The sequence below is a fragment of the Octodon degus genome, unplaced genomic scaffold (genome assembly GCF_000260255.1).
Source record: "Octodon degus isolate 3935 unplaced genomic scaffold, OctDeg1.0 scaffold00015, whole genome shotgun sequence".
Taxonomy (NCBI): domain Eukaryota; kingdom Metazoa; phylum Chordata; class Mammalia; order Rodentia; family Octodontidae; genus Octodon; species Octodon degus.
Genome location: NW_004524591.1, coordinates 16,145,726 through 16,152,732, shown reverse-complemented (window position 1 = coordinate 16,152,732; position 7,007 = coordinate 16,145,726). Strand labels below are relative to the sequence as shown.

The 7,007-nt window shown below is 36.5% G+C and overlaps 2 long non-coding RNA genes across 3 annotated transcripts in view; both read right to left on the bottom strand.

Annotated features, from left to right (window-relative positions):
• Nucleotides 1-111: 111 nt before the first annotated feature.
• On the bottom strand, nt 112-2,565 carry LOC111815368. Its single transcript, XR_002820071.1, has 3 exons — nt 2,526-2,565; nt 776-870; nt 112-155 (listed from the first exon to the last, which is right to left on the bottom strand). It is a non-coding gene; the product is annotated as an uncharacterized LOC111815368 (long non-coding RNA).
• An 87-nt stretch (nt 2,566-2,652) lies between these two features.
• Nucleotides 2,653-7,007, bottom strand: part of LOC111815370 — a 6,283-nt gene continuing 1,928 nt past the window's right edge. For both annotated transcript variants that reach the window (XR_002820073.1, XR_002820072.1), the window contains 2 exons: nt 5,130-5,272; nt 2,653-2,688 (listed from right to left, as the gene is read on the bottom strand). This is a non-coding gene — a long non-coding RNA (uncharacterized LOC111815370). The remainder of the gene's footprint in view (nt 2,689-5,129; nt 5,273-7,007) is intronic.

The window sequence follows — 7,007 nt, the reverse complement described above, 5'->3', positions numbered from 1 at the left end:
ATATAAATATATATAAAAATGATGTAAGTTATTGAGCTTCATCTTCTGGACAAGAATGCCAAGTTAGCCTCTCTTCATAAAAAGCAATGACGATTTGAGGACATTTCATATTTGCCTCTTTTGCCAGCACCAAGTCAGCCTCATCTGAATCTTTCCTATTGTGAAGAAAAAATTCAATTAAAAGTTTGAATTGTTTGTAAATTGAGAATTATTCTTTTGACTTTGTTTTTAAAAACAGGTCATGGTTTGCTGTTCAGCACTTTTAAAACTATTACTGAAACAGTAATTTTCCTTTCAACAAATAACTATCCTCTACCTTCAATGATGGAAGTTATAAAACTCTTCCTAGATATGGTGTTACAAATTTTTAAGAAAATATTTATTTTTGCTTTAAAACCTAATCATCTAGGGGACTGAGATGGCTCAGTAGAATAAGCACTTGCCTGGCAAGCGCAAAGGCCTAAGTTCAATCCCTGGTTCTGCCAAAAACAAAACAAAACTAAACAAAACAAGAAACCTGGGGCCAGGGAGATGTCTCAGTGGAATAAGTGTTTCCCTGGCAAGCGCAAGGGCCTGAGTTCAATCCCCGGTTCTGCCCAACCCCCCCCCAAAAAAAAAAAAATTCTGGGCCTGGGGAGGCGGCACAGTAGAATAAGTGCTTGCCTGGCAAGTGCAGGGTACTGAGTTCAATCCCTGGTACCACGAAAAAAGAAAACCCAGTTTGTACATAAATTACCTATTTCTCAGTAAGAAACCTAATCACCTAAGCACTTACCATTTCATGAGAAACATCAATTCTCCACTACTATCTGTGGCGCCAATTATTCGTTCAGGATCAAGACCTCTAGCAAAACCTCTAGGTTTGTCAGCCTATTTAGAAGAAGGAAAGTGATTAAATAAAACTTCCATCAAAGTCTTCCAATATTGAAACAGAAAACTACTGTTAAGGGTCTGCACTTGACATTGTGAACACATCATAATCAGAAGATATTACAGCAAAACAGTACATGGGATACAGAAGAAACCAATTCCTTTATTCCTGGTGATAATACTTACATGCTCACTAAAACTTAGTATTTCAAATCACTTTTAGCAAGTAAGCCTGAATTATCCACATATCTTTTAATAACCAACATAAACATAGAAAAATTTTATTTTTTCTCCTTTTAATTTATGTATTTGGTACACGGTCTCGCTACATAGCTCAGACTCATAGTGATTCTCCTGTTTCAGCCTCCCAAGTGCGGGGATTACAGGCATGTATGTGCCACCATGCCTGGACTCAGTGGGGCCAGCATGCGGTACAGGGGATTGAACCTGGGTCCTTGTGCTTGCGAGGCAGGTGCTTAGAAGCTGAGCTATCTCCCTGGCTCCACAGTAAAAACTTTAAATGAAATACTTACATGATTTAGTTTCAAAATCAAATTTGTAATCAACAACTCGTTTTCTCACCCCATCTATAAACTGGGATATCTATAACCTAAACAGAATTGTCATGAAAACATAATGGACTGTCAACTATAATCTGTATTACAGGCTTAGTGTATGAGCCAAGAAACCAACTGAGCACGAAGACCTTTTACTAAATTATCATACCAGGCCAGGCAAGGCAAAAAAAAAACCCTTAAAAGTCAAGATCGGAAGTTACCTTATTTGTCCAGACAGTGAGGCAAAGACTGAATCAAAGCACATGGGTAGTGAGTTACTCAAATATTTCAATTTATGCCAATAAACTAGTTATTAAAAATTATAGACTAAGAATTAAAACCTGTTTGGCAACACCAATCGTATCTATATATTTTTATGTATTTAGTACAGGGTCTACAAGGTCTCACTACACAGATCAGACCTGTAGTGATCCTCCTATCTTCAGCCTCCCAAGCGCCACCATGCCCAGTCTCAACTGCTGTCTCAGTGTGCCCCGGGGCAGGGGCTAGCATATCTATACAGATAAAAAATGTCTAAAAATGTTTAGGGGTTATTTTTTGTGTTGTATTAAGTCCAGGCTGGCCTTGAATTCATTGAGATACTCCTGCCTGAGCAGGGTTACAGGTGTACAGACCAAACCTGGTACACAGATCACATATATAAAGTACTTTAAAAAAAAAGAAAAAAAAAAAAAAAAAAGGGAAAACAACTTTTCTGGGAGTCAGTTGCCACTAAAGAACTACACCAAGACCTGCCATCTGGACCGCTTTCAATGTAGTGAAAAAACCAAACCAAACCACCTAAGTGATCCTGTATGTATTATTTGTATTTAAGGCTGCTAACTTTAGATCAAAGCTAAGTGATCTGAGGGGGATCACATCCATCAATCTATTAAAAATAGCACTAGTGGTGTATTATAAGTGGCATACTGCACTGCACATTTGTATGCTAACTCATGCCTATCCTTTTTAACCTAAATATTCCCAATTTATAAAGGGCTTCTTAGTGTTATTTGAAAATTATATGAATCTTAAGTCTTTAGAAAAGTCAAAACTTTTTACAATAAGCTGGTCTAGTAGGCAATGTTTCATACTTACAGCATCTCTTTTTTTCTTTGACTTGCTGTCATCAGATTCACTGTCAGATAAAGATTTTCTTTTTGTACCATCTTTTTCTTTACCAGCTTTTTGCGAATTAAGAAATGCTTCAATTAACTCTGGACAATCTAAATTTTCTTCAGGTTCCCATGTATTGTCAGCACTGTATTCAGTAAAAAATATTGATTCAATTAAATGTGACTCATGACCATCCTCTAGATTTACAGGTATCTGGGGAAAAAGTTTTCTGTATTACAGATAATGGTTATTCCTTCCCTACCCAGGAATTCTTTTGAGAGGATCCGTCTAGATTTGCTTTTGTATTACTTGCTTTAAAGTTCGAAATGGACAATGCTCTATTCTACTCCCAAGGTTAAGTGGATGTGACTCAAAGAGTAACTGAAGCTTATTTTTCCAAGTTCTACATTCACTTACTTTTTTTTTTTTCTTTTGGTGGAACCGGGGGTTGAAGTCAGGCCCTTGCACTTGCCAGGGAAGCACTTATTCTACTGAGCCATCTCCCCAGCCCTCTTTTTTTAGGCAGAACCGGGGATTGAACTCAGGCCCTTGAGCTTGCCAGGGAAGTGCTTATTCTACTAAACCATCTCCCTGGCTCCACTTACTAATAGTGTGTGTATTCTGAGGTCTTGCTATGTAGTTTATGATAGCCTTGAACTAGTAGTGGCAGTCAGTCCTCCTGGCCCTGTTACTCAACACATCTGATAGTTACTAGTGTTTTAGTGGCACTTTGAAACATCAAATAATTTTTTTCTGCAAAGTGCTCAAATGTGGAATTGATATAAAGAAAGGGGTTGGGAAATCAAAAGCCAAATCTAGATAGCCTTCTGTAGAGCTTACAAGCTAAAATATTCCTTATATTTTTAAAGATTGGGGTAGAATTTAAAAATAATACAAAATGGCCATAAAATATTCCTAGAAAGTCATGCTCATTTGTTTAATGCATTACCTATTGCTGCTTTTATACTACATTTGCAGAGATGTTGTAAAAAGAGACAACTCACAAAGCCTGTAAGTTATATATGATGTTAAAAAGGGGGAAAAGAATTCCAACCTGACACATCTAAGGTGAGATCAGCATTTCCAGAAGGGCTGTGAAGGAAATAAGTTATCAATGAACAAATGTGATCTTATGACCACACTAGTGATAGCCTTGTAAACATTCTGTGGTTTAGTCTGAAGCCTTTATAAAACTAAATGGTGCTATTAGTATGTAGCACTCTTGCATCTCAAGACTCCAAAATTCAGAAATCTAAAATGACTGGGTGAAGGGGGGAGTGTAAGTCACTAATGTAATGTTATTTTCAGTACAGGTTTCTACATTACTTACTATGCCCTCCCAGTGATGGTGAAGTTTTCAGAGCTTTCAATGATACAAATAGTGTGCTGCAGCAAGCAAACCACAGGCTTGCACTACTACACTATACTGGACAAGACAGGTTCTCAATCATACTAATGGCCTTTGGTTTGGGGAATAGACAAGTCCATTTCTTTCCAAATGGATTAATGGGTAAAGAATGGAGACAGCTTTTAACGTCTGATGAGATTCTAGTAAAAAGTTCCTACCATTTGAAGGTAACCAATTCTGGTGAACTGAGTATACAGACTTACCCCAGTTGGTTCTGCTACCTGCAAGAAACTTATGACACGTAAGTTATGCTCAGCTAAGGATATTGAAAGGTATTTTCAACAGACAATTTCTAAACCTTTTAACAAATAATTTCCAAACTGCTATGTAGGAAGCTTTAAATGTAAACAGGGGGAAGCTGGAGGTAATAGATATTTGAAACTTGATCATTTATCATATGCCTATCTCTACCCTACTCAGGAAATTACTGATCCATTTTTCAATTATTGATTACTGAACTGTTTTTGCGATGTAAAGTAGAATACAAGCAGATTGGCATAATAAGCACAAGTGCTAAGGAATACAATCTCTATGTTTGAGGTATCTGAAGAACAGCCATCATTATAAAAAAGATCATGTGTGAGACATGTAGCTCAGCACAGCACAGTTCTTGCCTAACTAGCTCAAGGTCCCAGTGCCAAAAATTAAAAAAAAAAAAAAAAAAAAAAAAAGTGTGATCCACTCATAACAAGTAATATCAGGAATCAGAGGATTTAAAAAATGCCCAAGCTCCACCTAAGCAGATTCAAGATATTGTAAGCTTAGTTTAAGAACCTACTATTTCGGTGGTGAACCATTTAGCACTTTCAATGATATACAAACAGCCCACTGTGGCATGCATGCTTCCAATGACCTAGATTATTACCAAGGTCTGTTTTAAGATACACTAGTCTATATTGTATACCTTCAATTTTTTAAATACCTTCTATTCATAGAAAAGCAATGTAAATTATATAGTCTACTTAACACAATATCTAAGTACATTAATATGCAACACATAAAAAACTAGTCTTTCCAGGGTAATAAACTAGACTATAAACCTCAAGACAAGATATATTTAGAATTAAAAATTTCTTTAAATGTACTCATTGGATAATTGACAAAAGATCTAGGCTAAAAAAAAATTTTAAGTCCACTTAAGTGCAATTAAAAATACAAGCAACTCCAAAGTCTCTTACTCTGTAAATCCCTTCCACTTCAGAAAATACTCCACCTTCCCATTCACTACACGTCGGTCCAGTACTTTCTCTACCACAAACTCTTCAGGTTCTGCTTCCTCAACTTTTTTACTTTTTCCATTTTGTTTCTTTCCCATTTTTTGCTAAAACAAAATAAGAGAAAAGTTAAAAAACCCAAACATTAAAAATTTACTTATTATTGTCACATGACAAATTGTTACTCATACATCTAAAAAGTTGATGGACAATAAAACAATGCTATATTTACTCCACTTATCTAGCTCAAACTTATGATCTAACTTCACTGAAGCGACAGAATAAAAAACTATTGGGAAATAGTTACTTTTTCCCAATCTGCAAGACCAAATTGACCCAAGTTCTCATTTTAACTGCAGCATAGCAACCAAAGAATAAAGTTTTATTGAACACTGCAACAAAAATAACTAATGACAGGTCCCACTCGGGGAACTCATGGTAGATCTGATACAGCTGCACCTAAGACAGTCATATCTGTTTCCCAATTCAGACATCACATTAAAAGCCTCACAGGCACACAGAAAAGGTAAATATAGTTATAAAAACCTAGCAGTAACTGTAGGGTCAACCACAGAGACCATAACTTAAGTTTTCCCTGACCAATTGGAACAAATCTATAATGCTGCCACTACAAAAGACTAAGAGAAAACAATTACCTGATTTCTACTCAAGTTCATGAAATGGAATCTTTTTTTTTTTTTTGGGTACTGGGATCGAACTCGGGACAATGAGCTTGCCCAGCACACGCTTATGCTGCAGAGTTACAACCTTGACCCTCATCAAATTCACTTAAAACAGGTTTTTCTCTTTTTTGTGTGTATCATTTGCTGACAGAAGCAGGAGCCTGAATTCAGCCAGTTATTTCTAATAATTCAACCAGATTTGTTGTGTGAAACTGGGTCATTTAAAAAAAACCTGAAATGGTTAATTAGACAATATTAAAAAAAAAAAAAAAAAAAACCTACAAAACTAACTGAACATAAAGTGCTTAATTAAAAAACCAACAACCAGTTCAACTTCCCAATCATTATATAGTACACAAGAGCATGCTTACAATAGCAACACCTCAGGACTACAAAAGGACTATTAAAGTCACGAAACAGGAGTGTACACACTAATCTACCAACAAAAATCCTCTGGAAGTTAAGAAGGGCAAAGAAACTGGGGTACACAGTTTATTTTAATATAAAATCAGATGACAAACTATGATTTTTTTCTTTTTTTGGCATAACTGGGGATTGAACTCATGTCCTTGCCCTTGCCAGGCTAGAGCTTAATTCTACTCAGCCACCTCCCTGGCCCCTACTTTTTTTAAATCTATTTAGTACAGGGTCTCATTACACAGATTGGACTGGTAGTGATCCTGTTTTCAGCTTCCCAAGTGCTCAATCTCGCTGTCTCATTGCACACTAGGGGAGGGGCTAGCAAGGCAGGCTGGGATCCAATCCCCATCCCTTGGTCCCTGCCTCTGCCTAAGCAGATGCTTTAGTTTGCTGAGCTATCTAGCTATCTAGCTGGCCCAACAAACTTCTGAAGTGGCCAATCTGTGGCACTTCACCATAAAATAGAATAAGAAAAAAAAAAAAAAAAAAAAAAAAATCAATGCTAAAAAATTATATGCAACAAAAGTTATATTTTGTGTAAAAGCAATCTAATTTCTTTTCTTTTCTTTTGGAGAACTGGGGATTGAATTCAGGCCCTTGAGCTTGCCAGGGAAGCGCTTATTCCACTGAACCATCTCCCTGGCAAAGCAATCTAATTTCTTTTTTTTAATTTTTATTTTTATTTATTTGAGAGAGAGAGAGAGAGAGAGAGAGAGAGAGAGAGAGAGAGAGAGAGAGG